A 15,818-nucleotide genomic window follows, 5' to 3' on the forward strand; every position below is an offset into this window, starting at 1 on the left:
AAGCAGTTACACTAAAAAAAAAAAAAAAAAAAAACCCAACCTAATTTTAAAATTAAACAAAAAGACTTCCCTGGTGGTCCAATGGTAAAGAATCCAGACACAAGGGGTTCAATCCCTAGTCCAGGAAGATCTCACATGTCTCGGGGTAGCTGAGCCCGTGTGCAGCAACAAGAAAAGCCACCATAATGAGAAGCCCGCACACCACACAGGGTAGACCCCCTCGCCACAACAGACAAAGCCCACGCAGCCAAAAGTAGACAAATAAATTTTTTAAATTTAATAATAAATAAAATTCAAAAAAATTTTAATTAAGAAAAAAGAAAGCAGAGGCTAGCAGAGAGGGATCATGAGGCCACCAAGCATACTCTGTCTCCTGCTGGGTTTTATGGTCAGCACGGTTTTGATCCAGATGGACTCCAATTTTGGCTGGTCTCTTCCCTCCTGGCAAAGGCTGCCTAGCACCTCACACTGGACACACTCTCAAGCCAAGTGGATCTTTCGGTTTTACTTAAGGTCTGGCCTTTTAGAGAGGAGTTAGGGGACTAATGGTAATATAGGTAATATTCATGATTTCTCAGCACTCCCACTTTCTGATTCTAGAAAATATGCATCTCATATCAGTGCCTATTGCCCAGTGACCAGCCCTCCCAATTTCTCATCATTCTAAGTACCTACTACTCACCCCACGGCATCCCAGAGTGGCCACAAAACTTAGCCACATTGTCCAATCAATGCCAGCCATGCCCAAGCACTGCCCACATTTTCAGGATGGGTGTCTGGCAAGGCCACTTTGGGTTCTGTTCTGAATTAGCTCCTTTGAAGCACGAGCCAATGTGAGAAACATAAGTGCATTGATTTCCAGCTTAGAAGAAGACTTTGCACAAAGATGCTGCTAGGAAAGTACTATTCCATTTTTTGTTTTCTGAGTGCTAGAAAGTTCTTTTTCCTTATGAATTAAAATCTTCTCGCCCACAGCTTGCCTTGATTGATCTTAGTTCCACCTTTGGAGGATGTAAAATAAGTTTAAAATGCCTCCTTTTCTTTCATATGCTTCATGGTCAATAAGAGATACACAGTAAGTGGGTTTATAATTCACGTTCATAGACTATACTCGGGAGTATGTTCCACAAGCCAAAAAAGCAAAAAAAATTTTAAAAACCCATAATGAAAGAGCCCTTACTTACCAGCTTAGAAAACTTCTACAACAAAAATATCCCCAGGACAATTCCTAGAAAGCAGATCAAAGTGGGAAAAGAAATAATGGCCCATATCGAAAGTAAAATCAATCTCCCAATTCCCATGATGTAAGATGACTTTCCACACCCTGGACTCAGGCACATCACCAACACGGGCACTAACTGCTCTCTTCCAAAACTCAACTGCAGACACAGATGCTCTCTTTATACAAAAAGTAACACTGGCTATTCCCAACTAGTAGTCCTTAGTGCAAAGGAATAAAAGTGTTCTGAGCCCCTTCACTTGGAATCTACTGTATCACTCTAGTTCACAACCTCTAGTTCATATCGCTGTAGTTCATAACCTTTCATAACTAAAATGCTGGGTTTACATTTAAACTTCCTATATTGAATTACTTTATTGAATTGACATTACTTTGCCAACGAAGGTCTGTCTAGTCAAAGCTATGGTTTTTCCAATAGTCACGTATGGATGTGAGAGTTGGACTATAAAGAAAGCTGAGCACCAAAGAATTGATGCTTTTGAACTATGGAGTTGGAGGAGACTCTTGAGAGTCCCTTGGACTGCAAGGAGATCCAACCAGTCAATCCTAAAGGAAATCAGTCCTGAATATTCATTGGAAGGACTGATGGCTGAAGCTGAAACTCCAATACTTTGGCCACCTGATGCGAAGAACTGACTCATTGGAAAAGACCCTGATGTTGGGGAAGATTGAAGGCAGGAGGAGAAGGGGATGACAGAGGATGAGTTGGTTGAATGGCATCACCGACTTGATGGACATGAGTTTGAGCAAGCTCTGGGAGTTGGTGATGGACCAGGAAGCCTGGCGTGCTGCAGTCCATGGGATCACAGAGTTGAACACGACTGAGCAACTGAACTGAACTGATATTGAATTATGTGCTGGAATGTGTCTTAATCATTGGCAGAATTATGTAACATTATGTAAAACAATGCATCCATCTGGCTGGCTTATCTGTAAGTGATTATGAGTGTGTATTGCATACGTGGGCTTTCCTTGAAGAGGGCACATATGTGCTGTTCTAGGACTTCTTTGAATAATTAGCAGAAAGTTCTTGATAAATGCACACATCTGGTGAAAGAGAAAGCTGTGTTTGATTTGAATGTTTGGTCACTAGTTGGTAACTATCCATTTAAGTGCTGAGTCTTCCAACAATTGAGGGTAAGACCACATTTTTTTTCTTCCCACTTAGATCCGATTGTCACACATACACTTTAGCCTTTCAAGGTAATTAATTTAAATGTTGAAAAGGACATGCAGGACATAGATTATGGGTTGCCAGGGACATATGGTCCTAACAAACTGTGGGACAAGCACAAGATTATTGTGCAACGAAGCAATCAAGCTTTCTTGACATGATCATTCCATAACCATTCCAAGCTTTTTCCCAAACTTGGATATGAACTCATGGGCTCCAGGAAAACTTTTCTTACTGCCATTTTCCTGCTCACTCCTTTTCCTGCAGATCTTTGCAAGGAACACCCTCGGGGTGAAGAGAACGTCAGCTCTCCAAGGACATGGTGTTTACTGAGCGGTTGTTGGTGCAGCGCAACCGTCTGCTTCCTGGAGGCTTACCACCTAGTCGTTAAGACATGTTCATCCCATCTGAGATTTTTCAGGATTGTTAGGTCTTGTGCAACACGGTGTGCCTATAATCTGCTCCATGTGCCTCTGGAACAGACCGTGCAGCGTGAGGCCCAGGTACACATCAGCATGTGCTCACCTTCACCTTCTCAGTACTTATAACAAGCACTTGGTTACAAGTCTTTGCTAGTTATTCATAAATACATTCAAATAAAATACACATAATAAAATGCAATAGGAATCCAGGAAAGGGGACATCATTTAAGAGCCTAGGTATAGGAAGGATTTCATGGAGGAAATGACCTAGGTATTAGAAATTCAGAGATCTTATATGGAGGCATGAAGGAAGGAAGAGATAAATGGACAGATGGTAAGAAGAAAGTCTGTAGTTCCTAGACCCACAAGGACCCAAGTCTGTGTACTCCTCCAAATTGTCTTCATAGCGTCAGCCTCGCAAGGTGAACGTTTTCTTCCTAACCCTGCTTAGAACTCACATCGTCTGAGTATTCTCCCCTTCACACACACCCTCGATCCCTTTCTTTCTCCCTCCCCTTCCTAGAACTCACTTGGCAAAACTCCAAACTCTGGTTAAACCCAAGCCCCCCATCTGCTTAGCATCTGCCCTCCAGCTGAACATGACCAGAGGAAAGCACACAGCGGTCCTAACAGGTTTCATCTTTAATTTAGATTATAGCTTAAAAATTTATGAACAAAAATCTCAAGTGACTTTTGAAAACTTCCTAACATTAGCTGTCCAGTCAACTCAGTTTCTCATCCTCCAAAATGACTATCTCACCCCCGTTTCCTCTCTTCCTAAAATTCTAAAAGATGTCACACCTCCCCACTCACTCTGACACTGCTTTATCTTCTACAGAAAATAGAAAAAATAAGAAGAGATTCAACTAGTTTCCCACAACCCAGTTCTACCAATATTCTGTTCAGTTCAGTTCAGTTGCTCAGTCGTGTCCAACTCTTTGCAACCCCATGGATTGCAGTACGCCAGGCCTCCCTATCCATCACTAACTCCCAGAGTTTATCCAAACTGATTTTCATCGAGTCAGTGATGTCATCCAGCCACCTCATCCTCTGTCATCCCTTCTCCTCCTGCCTTGTTCCCAGCATCCAGGTCTTTTCAAATGAGTCATATTCCTACAGCCTTAACTCGCTTTTCCTTATTTCTTACGTGCTAGGATCAATTGATCTCTGGTTCCTCTGCCTTTTCTAAAACCAGCTTGAACATCTGGAAGTTCACGGTTCACATATTGCTGAAGCCTGGCTTGGAGAATTTTGAGCATTACTTTACTAGCGTGTGAGATGAGTGCAATTGTGTGGTAGTTTGAGCATTCTTTGGCATTGCCTTTTTTTGGGATTGGAATGAAAACTGACCTTTTCCAGTCTTGTGGCCACTGCTGAGTTTTCCAAATTTTCTGGCATATTGAGTGCAGCACTTTCACAGCATCATCTTTCAGGATTTGAAATAGCTCAACTGGAATTCCATCACCTCCACTAGCTTTGTTTGTAGTGATGCTTTCTAAGGCCCACTGGACTTCACATTCCAGGATGTCTGGCTCTAGGTGAGTGATCATACCATCATGATTATCTTGGGCATGAAGAATTTTTTTGTACAGTTCTTCTCTGTATTCTTGTCACCTCTTCTTAATATCTTCTGCTTCTGTTAGGTCCATACCATTTCTGTCCTTGGAAGGAAAGTTATGACCAACCTAGATAGCATATTCAAAAGCAGAGACATTACTTTGCCAAAAAAGGTCTGTCTAGTCAAGGCTATGGTTTATCCAGTGGTCATGTATGGATGTGAGAGTTGGACTGTGAAGAAAGCTGAGCACTGAAGAATTCATGCTTTTGAACTGTGGTGTTGGAGAAGACTCTTGAGAGTCCCCTGGACTGCAAGGATGATCCAACCAGTCCATTCTAAAGGAGATCAGTCCTGGAGGTTCATTGGAAGGACTGATGCTAAAGCTGAAACTCCAATACTTTGGCCACCTCATGTGAAGAATTGATTCATTGGAAAAGACCCTGATGCTGGGAGGGACTGGGGGCAGGAGGAGAAGGGGACGACAGAGGATGAGATGGCTGGATGGCATCACCGACTCGATGCACATGAGTTTGAGTGAACTCTAGGAGTTGGTGATAGACAGGGAGGCCTGGCGTGCTATGATTCATGGGGTTGCAAAGAGTTGGACACGACTGAGCGACTGAACTGAACTGAAAGTCAATTGATTGGGCTTCCCAGGTGGCACTACTGGTAAGGAACCCACCTCCAAATGCAGGAGACGTAAGAGACATGGGTTCGATCCCCCGGTCTGGAAGATCCCCTGGAGGAGAGCATAGCAACCCACTCCCAGTATTCTTGCCTGGAGAGTTTCATGGACAGAGGAGCCTGGTGGGCTACAGTCCATAGTGTTACAAAGAGTTAGATACAACTGAAGCAACTTAGCACACACACACACACAAGGTCAACTGATCCCTTATTCTCTTGAGTCAGTAACTCCTTGCCTATTAAGGGCTTAGTAACGCCTATTATCTCTTCTTTCTTGTAATTTATCTTTCGTCCTTTCTTCTACACCACTTCCATCCATATACAGAAACACCTTAACCACTTTCTCCTTAAAAAAATCCACCTTTCACCTCACATTCACATATTTTCCTTCCTTTTACAGCAAATTTTGAGTCTCTGTACTTTGTGTCTCCGCTTAGCATTTTCTCCCCACCATTCGGCTATCACTGCTCTTGTTAAGGTCATCATGTCAAATCTAGTGGTCAGCTTTCCATCCTGATTCTACTGGACGTCTCAACAGGAGTCAACACAGTTGACCACCTGTTCTTTCTTAAAACATTATGGTTTTCAGGACACCACCTAGGTCTGAGTTTTCTCTTTTGTCAGCTGTTCCTCCCTAGTCTTCCTTGCTGGCTTCCCATTCTCATTGTTATTCAGCTGCTCAGTCGTCTCTGACTCCCTGTGACCCCATGGACTGCAGCACACCAGGCTTCCCTGTCTTTCACCATTTCCCAGAGCTTGCTCAAACTCCTATTCATCCTCTCATCCTCTGTCGCCCCCTTCTTCTCCTACCCTCAGTCTTTTCCAGCATCAGGGTCTTTTCCAATAAGTCGACTCTTCGCATCGGGTGGCCTATTCTCAGGCTACCCATTAAATATTGGAGCTCAGCCCCAGCCTCCAGGTGAACATGCCCCTCCCCAGGTGACCTCCTCCTGACCCATGACTTTAATGCCCTGTCTACTGGTGAGTCACGCTGGTAACTCCCAGAGTGTTTCTCCAGCTCTGATCTTTCACCTCAATTGCAGCCTACTCTGTCCATACTCATCTAATACTCAGTGTCTTCACTTCAAATGATCAAAACAGAGTTCTCAATTTCCCAATCTCAACTACCTCCTCCCCTAATTTCCCCATTTCAGAAAATGACCCCACAAATCACCCTGTTGTTCCAACCTTCCACCCACAAGTCACCCTTGACTCCCCTCTTTCCGTCTTGCTCCTCATCCGATCCTTTATCAAGTCCTCTGACAGTCTCTTAAAACACGTACTGGGCTTCAGCATCTTTCACCACCACCTCCCCCCTCGGCCCCCGTCAGCCTCCATGTGTGCTTCCCAAAGCCCAGCAGCTGCTCTCCCACCTCCTTCTTTCTTCTCAACAAGAGTATTCTCCGTGGAGCTGTCTGCATAATCTTTCTAAACTGCAGATCAGATCCCCTTGCCTCCCTGCACAACTCCAACAGTTTCCCACTGCACACAGAATAAAACTCGGGGCTCCCATTGTGGCCAACAAGTCCCTTGCGAAGCAGCTACTGGCTGCTTCCTCTCCTCCCACCCTGCTCTTCCTTCACCACTCCTCCCCAGGCACACTGACCTTCTTGCTCTTCCTTGACCAAACTTTGCTCTTTGCCACCTCTTCCTGCCAAGCTCTTTACCTCGGTATTTGCTCGAATGCCCATTCTCAGTTCAGGTTTCTGCTCAGATGTTACTCCTTCGCGTGATTTTCTAGTCCACACCCAGTCACCCTCTAATCCTTCCTTCCCTTCTTCCCAGCACACATCACCTTATGCACCCAAATTATTTTTTAACTTGTTTATTTGTTACTTACCTGTTTTCCTTTCTGGAATATACATTTAATAGAGGAAGGAAACTGTACTTGTTTTTTCTACCCCCGAGATTCCAGACCCAAGATAGAGCATTTAAAAAATATTGATAGACGGACATGTAGACACAGAGAGGGGAGGGGAAGCTGAGATGACTAGGGAGATGAAGCTTGGCACAAATACACTACCATGCGTAAAACAGATAGCTCATGGGAAGCTGCTCTGTAGGACGGGGAGCTCAGCTTGGTGCTCTGTGATGACCTAGAGGAATGGGATGGGGGTGGGATAGGAAGGAGATCCGCAAAGGAAGGGAATATATGTATGCACAGAGCTGATTCACTCCACTGTACAGCAGAAGCTAGCGCAACATTGTAAAAACATTGAAAATAACAAAATAAAATATTTTAAAAACTATATGGCTAAAGGAAAGAGGAAGGGAGCAGAGGAGAATGGAAAGAATGTTCTTTCGTATCTGATTATTTTCACGAATCCAATTAAACTAAAGTATCCAGATGAATAGCAATATCTTCATGTTACCAATTTTGCAAAGCAGCTGTCATGAGCTTTAAATCAATACATCTGGTGTCGTGCCTCCTAGTTCAGGGTACAACCTGACTTGGCTCTCTTGAAATTAGCTTGTGTGGTTGCCAGATCTAGATTCCCATCTAACAGATGCATTCTTTGAATGGATTCGGGCAATGGGCTGCTAAAAATAATCTATCACAGAGAACAGATATGCTAATGGAATTGCCTTGACCAGTCTGGAGTGGTTGAGGATGTGAACTCCCAGGGGTCAGGATGTCAAATCCCCCCATTACCTGCAAAGTAAACTCCAAATGTAAATGAACTCCGTCCTTCCCTGAGACCTTATGCATGGCAGGCAATGAGCAGTATTGCCCCAAGACCCCATTCATGGAAAACTTGGGGAAGGAACGCATTGCTGTACACTGACACCCTTCAGTTCTTGGCTCAAAGCTGTCATCCCCAAACCAGAAAAAAACTCAGTCATGTCCCCATCGCTCAGCCTGACCCTCAACCTTCTCTGTCCGTTTCGTACAAAGATCCTCCTTGCCAACATCCCACCAGCCCCTTACACAGGCTGCCCTTTCCACTGTTCTCTGCAGAAAACATGCTTGTTCTTGCTTCAGACCACTGATCAGACTTTACCTCTCCCGCTCACTTTTCTCCTCCTTTACTCCCAGTTCAAAAGTTTCATTTCTTACCTGTGGTGAGAGTTTTTAAATTTTTGTTCACAGATTTCTCTCGTTATTATTTATTATATTTTTTGAATTTTTACTGGAGTGTAGTTGCTTGCAATGTTGTGTTAGTTTCTGCTGGACAGCAAAGTGCATCAGCTACACGTATACAGGAAGTGAAGTGAAGTGTTGGTCGCCAAGTTGTGTCCAACTCTTTGCCACCCCATGGACTGTAGCCCACCAGGCTCCTCTGTCCTCCAATTCTCCAGGCAAGAATACTGGAGTGGATAGCCATCCCCTTCTCCAGGGGATCTTCCCGACCCAAGGATCGAACCTGGATCTCCTGCATTGCAGGCAGATTCTTTACTGTCTGAACCACCAGGGAAGCCCATAGGTATACATATATCACCTCTTTTTTAGATCTCCTTCCCATTTAGGTCACCAAAGAGCGCTGAAGAGAGTTCCCTGTGCTCTACAGCAGGTTCTGATTAGTTACCTATTTTATGCATAGTGTCAGTAGGGTATATATGTCAATTCCAATCTCCCAATTCATCCCACACTCCCTTTTCCCCTCGGGGTCCATAAGATTTCGTAATTTTTGACGACTGCTGCCTCTCCAGTGAGTCCAGCCTGTCCTCTCTCTGCTTGAGCCGGAATCGGCCTGACCTGTCTCTGGTCTCCCGCAACGGCTAGTGTGTGTAGCGGTCACCTCACAGGTAACCACAGCCAGCCTTGCACCGTCAGATGCCGCTCTCTCATGTTGATCTTCCAGCGCCTCTGTGAGCACCTGGAGAATGACCAGCTCTTCCAGTGTCCCCCAAAGCACCACACTTAGGATAGATTCTCCAAAAGCCTTTTCACTGACTCACTTATTTTACAAAAGAGAAATTTGAAGCATCCTGACAATGACCACCAAGTCCTCATTATTGATAAAAATTTCACTTTAATTTTTTTTTAATTTCACTTAGCCACAGCAAACCAAATAGGTACAATTTTCAGAAGAGATGGCTCTGGTGTGTGTGGCCTACACCTATCTACCTAGAATTAATGCTAAATCTAATGAAAATTGCCATTTAGAAATTCATCTGGGACTTTCCGAGTGGTCCAGTGGTTGAGACTCTGCCTCCCAATGCAGGGGACATGGGTTCCATCCCTGGTCTGGGAACTAAGATCCCACACGCCTTGGGCAACTCAGCCCACGGGCCACAACTAGAGAAAACCCAGGCACCTCAATGAAGAAAAACTACGTGGAGCCAAAAGAAGAAAAAGAGATTGGCCTGAATGGAAGAAATCATCTTCCAAATATTAATAGCAACATCTTTCTGCAAGCATGCACACAGAACTTCACTCACCCATAAGGCCTATAAACTTGTTCTATCAGCCTCGTTCTGCCTGCGCATACTCACACTTTCAGGAAACTGGACTGAACATCTCCAAAGTGCTGGTGAGCACAGGGGTAAGCAAGCAGCCTGGGACAATGCAAAGAAGCTTCACAGAAGGCAAGGATCTTTTCTTTTTCTTAACTTTTTATTTTGTACTGGGAGATAGCCAATTAACAAGCAAGTTGATAGTTTTACGTGAACAGCGAAGGGAGTCAGCCATACATATACACATGTCCATTCTCCCCCAATCTCCCCTCCCATCCAGGCTGCCACATACCATTGAGCAGAGTTCCCTGTGCTCTACAGTAGGTCCCTCTTGGTTATCCATTTTAAATAGAGCAGTGTGTCCATCCCAAACTCCCTAACTATCCCTTAGAGGGCAAGATTCTTGAGTTAAATTTTGAAGAGGGGAAAAACAATCTGTCCGCAAGAGAGTTGAGAGAAAAGAGACTTTGGCAGAAATTAAAAGACTTGGATTTTCAAGGGGGTAGTGGCGTGGGAAAAGGTTGGAAGTACAACTCGGCCTGGAGTGTGGGCAGGTGTTCCAGACCTCCCAGCAGCGGTGCTGCAGAAGCCTGTCAGGGCAAGACGGTGCGGGGGAGTGTGATCACGCTAGGATGCATATTAAGGATGCAGGGAGTTTGTACTTGACTTTGGAGAGCATCAAAAAACCACGAAGGTTTTAAGAACTTCCATTTTAAACAAATCATGTTGACAACAGATTGGAGAATGGACGTGGCTGGATGGGTGTGATCGTTTTTGGAGGGTTTTTTCAGCCATGCGGCACGTGGGATCTTAGTTCCCCCACCAAGGATGGAACCTGAGACCCCCTGCAATGGACGCTCAGAGTCCTAACCACTGGACCACCAGGGAAGTCTCATGGATGGGTGCAATAGTTGAGGCAAAAGGTGACGAGGTGACCGGGGAATGTTGACAGGAGTAGGAGTAGAAAGTCAGATTTGAGAAACATGTCTAAGAGGAATGAACAAGTGTGTGCTGTGAATTATCTTCCAGTACAATCTCCTGTGACTCATGAGACCGGAGCCTGGGAGAGGGGAATGAATAGGGATGACACTGGGGCTCCGGTCAGAGGTCAGAGAGACTGCTTAGGCAGTGACAGCGTCACCCAAGCGGAAGAGGAGGCAGGAGGGAGACAGGCTGGTTGAAGGAGGAACAATGTCTTCCATTTGGGACGCACGGAGTTGGAGGTACATGGACCTCAGGTGCAGAGAACAGGGAGACGTCGCCCTCCCGCCCCAAGACACGGAGGTTGATCAAAGCTATGGAAATGGATGGACTCATCCAAGGAAGGCACGCAGAGCGAGAAGAGAAGACATCCATCCCCTTCTCTACAGCAAAGCAGAAAGGAGAAAGACAGAGCAGGACTGGAGACAGGACAGGGGAGGGGGTGGGAGATTATTTCAGGTTTCAGGGAACTGAACATTTCCACCGGCTAACTGGAAGGAGCTAAAGGAAAGAGAGCAATAGAATATTCAGAAAAGAGAGCTGGAACCTTAAGGACATGGAGAGGGTGAAGGTCACAGATGAGGCAGAAGGGTCTGAGACGCAGAGCCCAGGTAGCAGAGAGTTTAGCCTCGGAGGCGGGGACGTGCCCTTTCTCTCAGACAAAAGGCACAGATGGGGTAACAAGCAATAGCATGGGAAAGCCAGCTTTGAAAGTAGGACATTGCTTGGTTATCCCGATGTCACTAGGTTCTCTAAGAAAAGTGAAAGTCGCTCAGTTGTGTCTGACTCTTTGTGACCCTATGGACTATACAGTCCATGGAATTCTCCAGGCCAGAACATTGGAGTGGGTAGCCGTTCCCTTCTCCAAGGGATCTTCCCAACCCAGGATTAAAGCCAGGTCTCCCGCATTGCAGGTGGATTCTTTACCATCTGAGCCACCAGGAAAGCCCAAGAATACTGGAATGGGTAGCCTATCCCTTCTCCAGCAGATCTTCCCAACCCAGGAATTGAACGGGGGACTCCCACATTGCAGGCAGATTCTTTACCAGCTGAACTACCTGTAAAGCCCTCTCTTTTCGAGGGAGATGATAAAATCTACAAAGAGTGAGGGCAGGGCTGGTGAGGGGATCAGTTTTGAGGGAATCAGGGAGGTTTTAGAATAGCAATCGTGGAATAGATGAAAGGAAGCCAACTGGGAAGTGCAGGTGGGGGACGCATCAGCACAGGGGTGAGGACCACATTTGGTTTCCGAAGTGGCTCAGATGGTAAAGAATCCGCCTGCCCACACAGGAGAGGCAGCTTCAATCCCTGGGTCAGGAAGATCCCCTAGAGAAGGAAATAGCAACCCACTCCAGTACTCTTGCCTGGAGAATCCCGTGGACAGAGGAGCCTGGAGGGCTGTAGTCCATGAGGTCACAAAGAGTCGGACGTGACTGAGCACGAGCTTGAGGACCACATTTACGAAGCATGTCCTCTGTGTAAGCAGGATGCTAACTGATATGTGAGATTTGCTGCACCCGTGGAAAGGCTGGAGATATTTATGGGCTTGAAAACACTGTTAACCTCCATGGTGTCTCATTGCTTCATCACTAATCATCTTCGAGGTCCTTGGGAAGGGAGGCTAGAGGATGGTGCCAGTGACGGTGAGGATCGGAGACCACCCCTCCTTGCTTCTTCTGCATTTGCTGCTGCTGCAAAGACAATGATGGCAGCTGTGACTTGCTCTGTGCAGGTGGCGGGAGGGGGCTATTTCCTTCACACTTTCCTGCTATCACACTGATCTTCATTCTTCCTCCTCTACCCTCTGCTCCACCCAGTTCCCATCAACTGGGGATGTGACTGCCAAGACAAAGGACTAAAAGTGCCCCATCAATGATCAGGAGGAAGCGGGGGACTCAAAACATTGGGGGTTTTGGAGGGGTGTTGAACAGTCAATAATAACAGCTAATAATAGCTAACACTTATCAATCACAAACCCTGGTCTACACACTCTGCATGTATTAACCTGCTTATTTCTTATGATAACCTCATGAGATGAGGCAGCCTAGCCCCCGTGAAATAGATACTACCATTACCCTACCTATTTTACAGATGGGAAAACTGAGGCACAAGTTTTGCCTAAGGTCACACAGCACAGGCTGTGAGTAACAGAATTCGAATCCAGGCAGCCTGGCTTCAGCCTCTGCTTTTGATCAACGCACCCTACTACCTTCCTGTCAGAGAGCTAAATATAAGAAAACCTTACACTGACTTTTAGAAAAGACCGCAGAAATCATCTATTCCAATCCTCCCAGGTCAAGTGGGAATCCTTCTGCAGCTCAGACAATTTCAGCCTTGACAGGCAGCCTGTTCCACTGCTGCACGGCTCTCACGGAGCAAATCCTGCCAAAATCCTACCACTCTGGACCTATTACCACCCTTGGCAAGTCCAGAGAGAATGGTATAAAGGTAGTGAGCCCTCCCAACCTCCTGGCCTATGCAAGTCATCACTCACTCTGGGCAAGCCAGAAGGGCTATTTCCTAAGCTAAAGAGACCGGCAGAAACCTAAACTATGGTGCTTTATTTTTTCGTTTCTTTTGGCCACATAGTGCAGCTTGTGGGATCTTTCTTCCCTGACCAGGGATTGAACCCATGCCCTCAGCAGTGGAAGCACCGAGTCCTAACCACTAGACCATCAGGGAAGTCCTCAGGCTACAGTGCTTTATACGTGGCCTTGGCAGGAAATAGAAAGTGGAGACTGGCTCTCAGATAAGCTGGATCTCTGATGCCTAAGAGCATTTGCCTTCAGCTTAAACCACCCTGAGGAGGACAGTTATCCTGACCCTTGAGTGTGAGTGTTAGTCATTCAGTCATGTCTGACTCTTTGCAACCCCATGGGCTATAGCCCGCCAGGCTCCTCTCTTGATGGGGATTCTCCAGGCAAGAACACTGGAGTGGGCAGCCATTCCCTTCTCCAGGGAATCTTCCCAACCCAGGCTTCGAACCCTGGTCTCCTGCATCGCAGGCGGATTCTTTACCGTTTGAGCCACCAGGGAAGTCCTTCCTGACCCTTGGGGCATGCTAATGTTAAATACGAAAATGTTATGTCGTTCAACATTCGTTTAGTTTCAGAGATGGATATAAAAATAGACAGCCTCTTTACAGCTCAGCTCTTCAGTCAATAACTCATCATTCCCTTCTGAAAGCGAAGACGGACTTCAGAAAAGGCTTCCCCACCCCTTCTTAACTGAACATGGGTTTCTCATCCCGAGTTTTTCTTCAGGGCAGGAGACTGGCTCGCAGTGCCCTTCAAAGCTTGGTCCTTTGTCACCTTCCTCTCGGGCCCTGGAAAAGCTCAGCGGGCCTGTTCCCGTTTCTCTCACTCACCATATGGGCTGCACTCACCTGAGCAGAGAGAGGGCATTTGGTCAGACAGACAGCGACAAGGCATCTCGGGAATGGAGGCCTGGGCCACAGGCTGAGCCGTCAGCCTCTGCAGGAGCGGACAGCAGCCTGGGATGACCCTCCGGAAACCACCGCCATCCTTCCGAGAACCCACGTGTGAGGCTGTAACCATCGGCATGTTGCCACTTCACACTCCTGGGGGTGCGTGCAGAGGGGTGGGGGCTGGAGAACGAACAAGCAGAGACAGGACTGAAAACTCAGGAAACAATAAATAAAATGGAAAGCATGGGCCAAATCTTTTCACGCTGAAGGAGATAAACATATGGAATAAGTTATTGGAACCAGCAGCTAAATCACAAGGCACAAACGAGTTCAACAGATATCTGCTTTGTTTGCTTGAAGACAAAAGAACCAAAGAGAAATTGGATAAGAAGGAAGTAAGTAGGAGTGTGTCTCCTTCCTACCATTCATTAATTCCACACAAATTTTGTTGAGCATCTACTAGATATCGGACCCTGAGCTAGTTCCCAAGGATGTAAAGATGGATCAAACGTGGTCCCTGCTCTTAAATTTCTTACAGACTAGTGCCCTGATTCCTTAAAGTTTTTATGGTTTCAGAGCCCTACTAAAATTCCATCAGAATAAGTGTTTTAGGCATCTCAAGACATGTAGGCTTGACTAATAAAATTAAATTCTGTCTCTTTGGATCCACATTTTGATGCATCATTTTCAAACCAAGGTCACTCCCACTCTTGGATGGAAGAGACCCAGAGGTCATAGTGGTGGGAGTTCTTTGGTTGGTTGCATGTGGTAGGACTTAGATGTTCATGCTATAGTAGAAACAGCCCAGGCGTTGCAGCCACGGAGAATCCAGACTCAGCCATTAACTGGCCTTGAGAACTGAATCAAAGTATAGGCTTCAACATTTAAAAATTTGACTGTTGGGAGACAATTCACATGGACCTGCAGGAAAGAAAAACTGCAACAAGTTAGTGAAGTGAAAGTTGCTCAGTCGTGTCCGACTCTTTGCGACCCCATGGACTATACAGTCCATGGAATTCTCCAGGCCAGAATACTGGAGTGGGTAGCCTTTCCCTTCTCCAGGGCGTCTTCCCAACCCAGGGATCGAACCCAGGTCTCCTGCATTGCGGGGGGATTCTTTACCAGCTGAGCCACAAGGGATGCCCGACAAATTAGTTAAATTAGATACAAAACTGAGTAGTGCCCTACTGGTAGGCAGAACTACAACTTCCAGGATTGTCTTTTATAACAGGAAGAATTCATTTACTTATTTACTGTACAAAAATAAGTTGCAAAAAGTGGATACAGGAATACATATCACTGATTCACTGTGCTGTTACACCTGAAAATAATTCAACATTGTAAATCAACTAGACTCCAATAAAAAAAAATTTTAAGTTGCAATTTAGCAATCTAAAAATTAACAGATTGGACTCTGTCATTTAACAGAGTCTGGGACTTGATCTTAGCAAATGTCCAAAGGTAGCTTTCCCTAAAGAATGTTGTCATCTTTCGGCAAGCCTGTTAGTGCTTTTAATAATACTGGAAACACATGAAGGCAGTCATCCTTTTGCTTATTTCCAAGTTTCAGATTATTTTTTCTTACCAAGAAATCTAAGCTCCCAGAGTTCAGTGTCTTCATCTATAAAACAGAGAAAATAACACCCAGCTTTAAGGGCAGCTGTACAGAGGAGAAATGGTACATAAAAAATGTCTGGCACAGGGTAGGTGCTAAATTAAAAATAGCTGTTAGGAGCAGTAAACATACACTATTAAATTAGATTTCCCTAAATCTTTCTTCTCCAATGTGCCACAAAAAAAATCTACTTGTGCTCTGAGGCTAGAAAAGAATGTATGTGTGTTTTTGTGTGTGTGTCTTAACTTTGAAAAGTGGTTGGAAACAAAAGGTGTGAGAAGTGACTAAACCCATTTATATGAAGATATAGTCTGGCCTC

This window comes from Bubalus bubalis, chromosome 2, assembly GCF_019923935.1.
Source record: "Bubalus bubalis isolate 160015118507 breed Murrah chromosome 2, NDDB_SH_1, whole genome shotgun sequence".
Taxonomy (NCBI): Eukaryota; Metazoa; Chordata; class Mammalia; order Artiodactyla; family Bovidae; genus Bubalus; species Bubalus bubalis.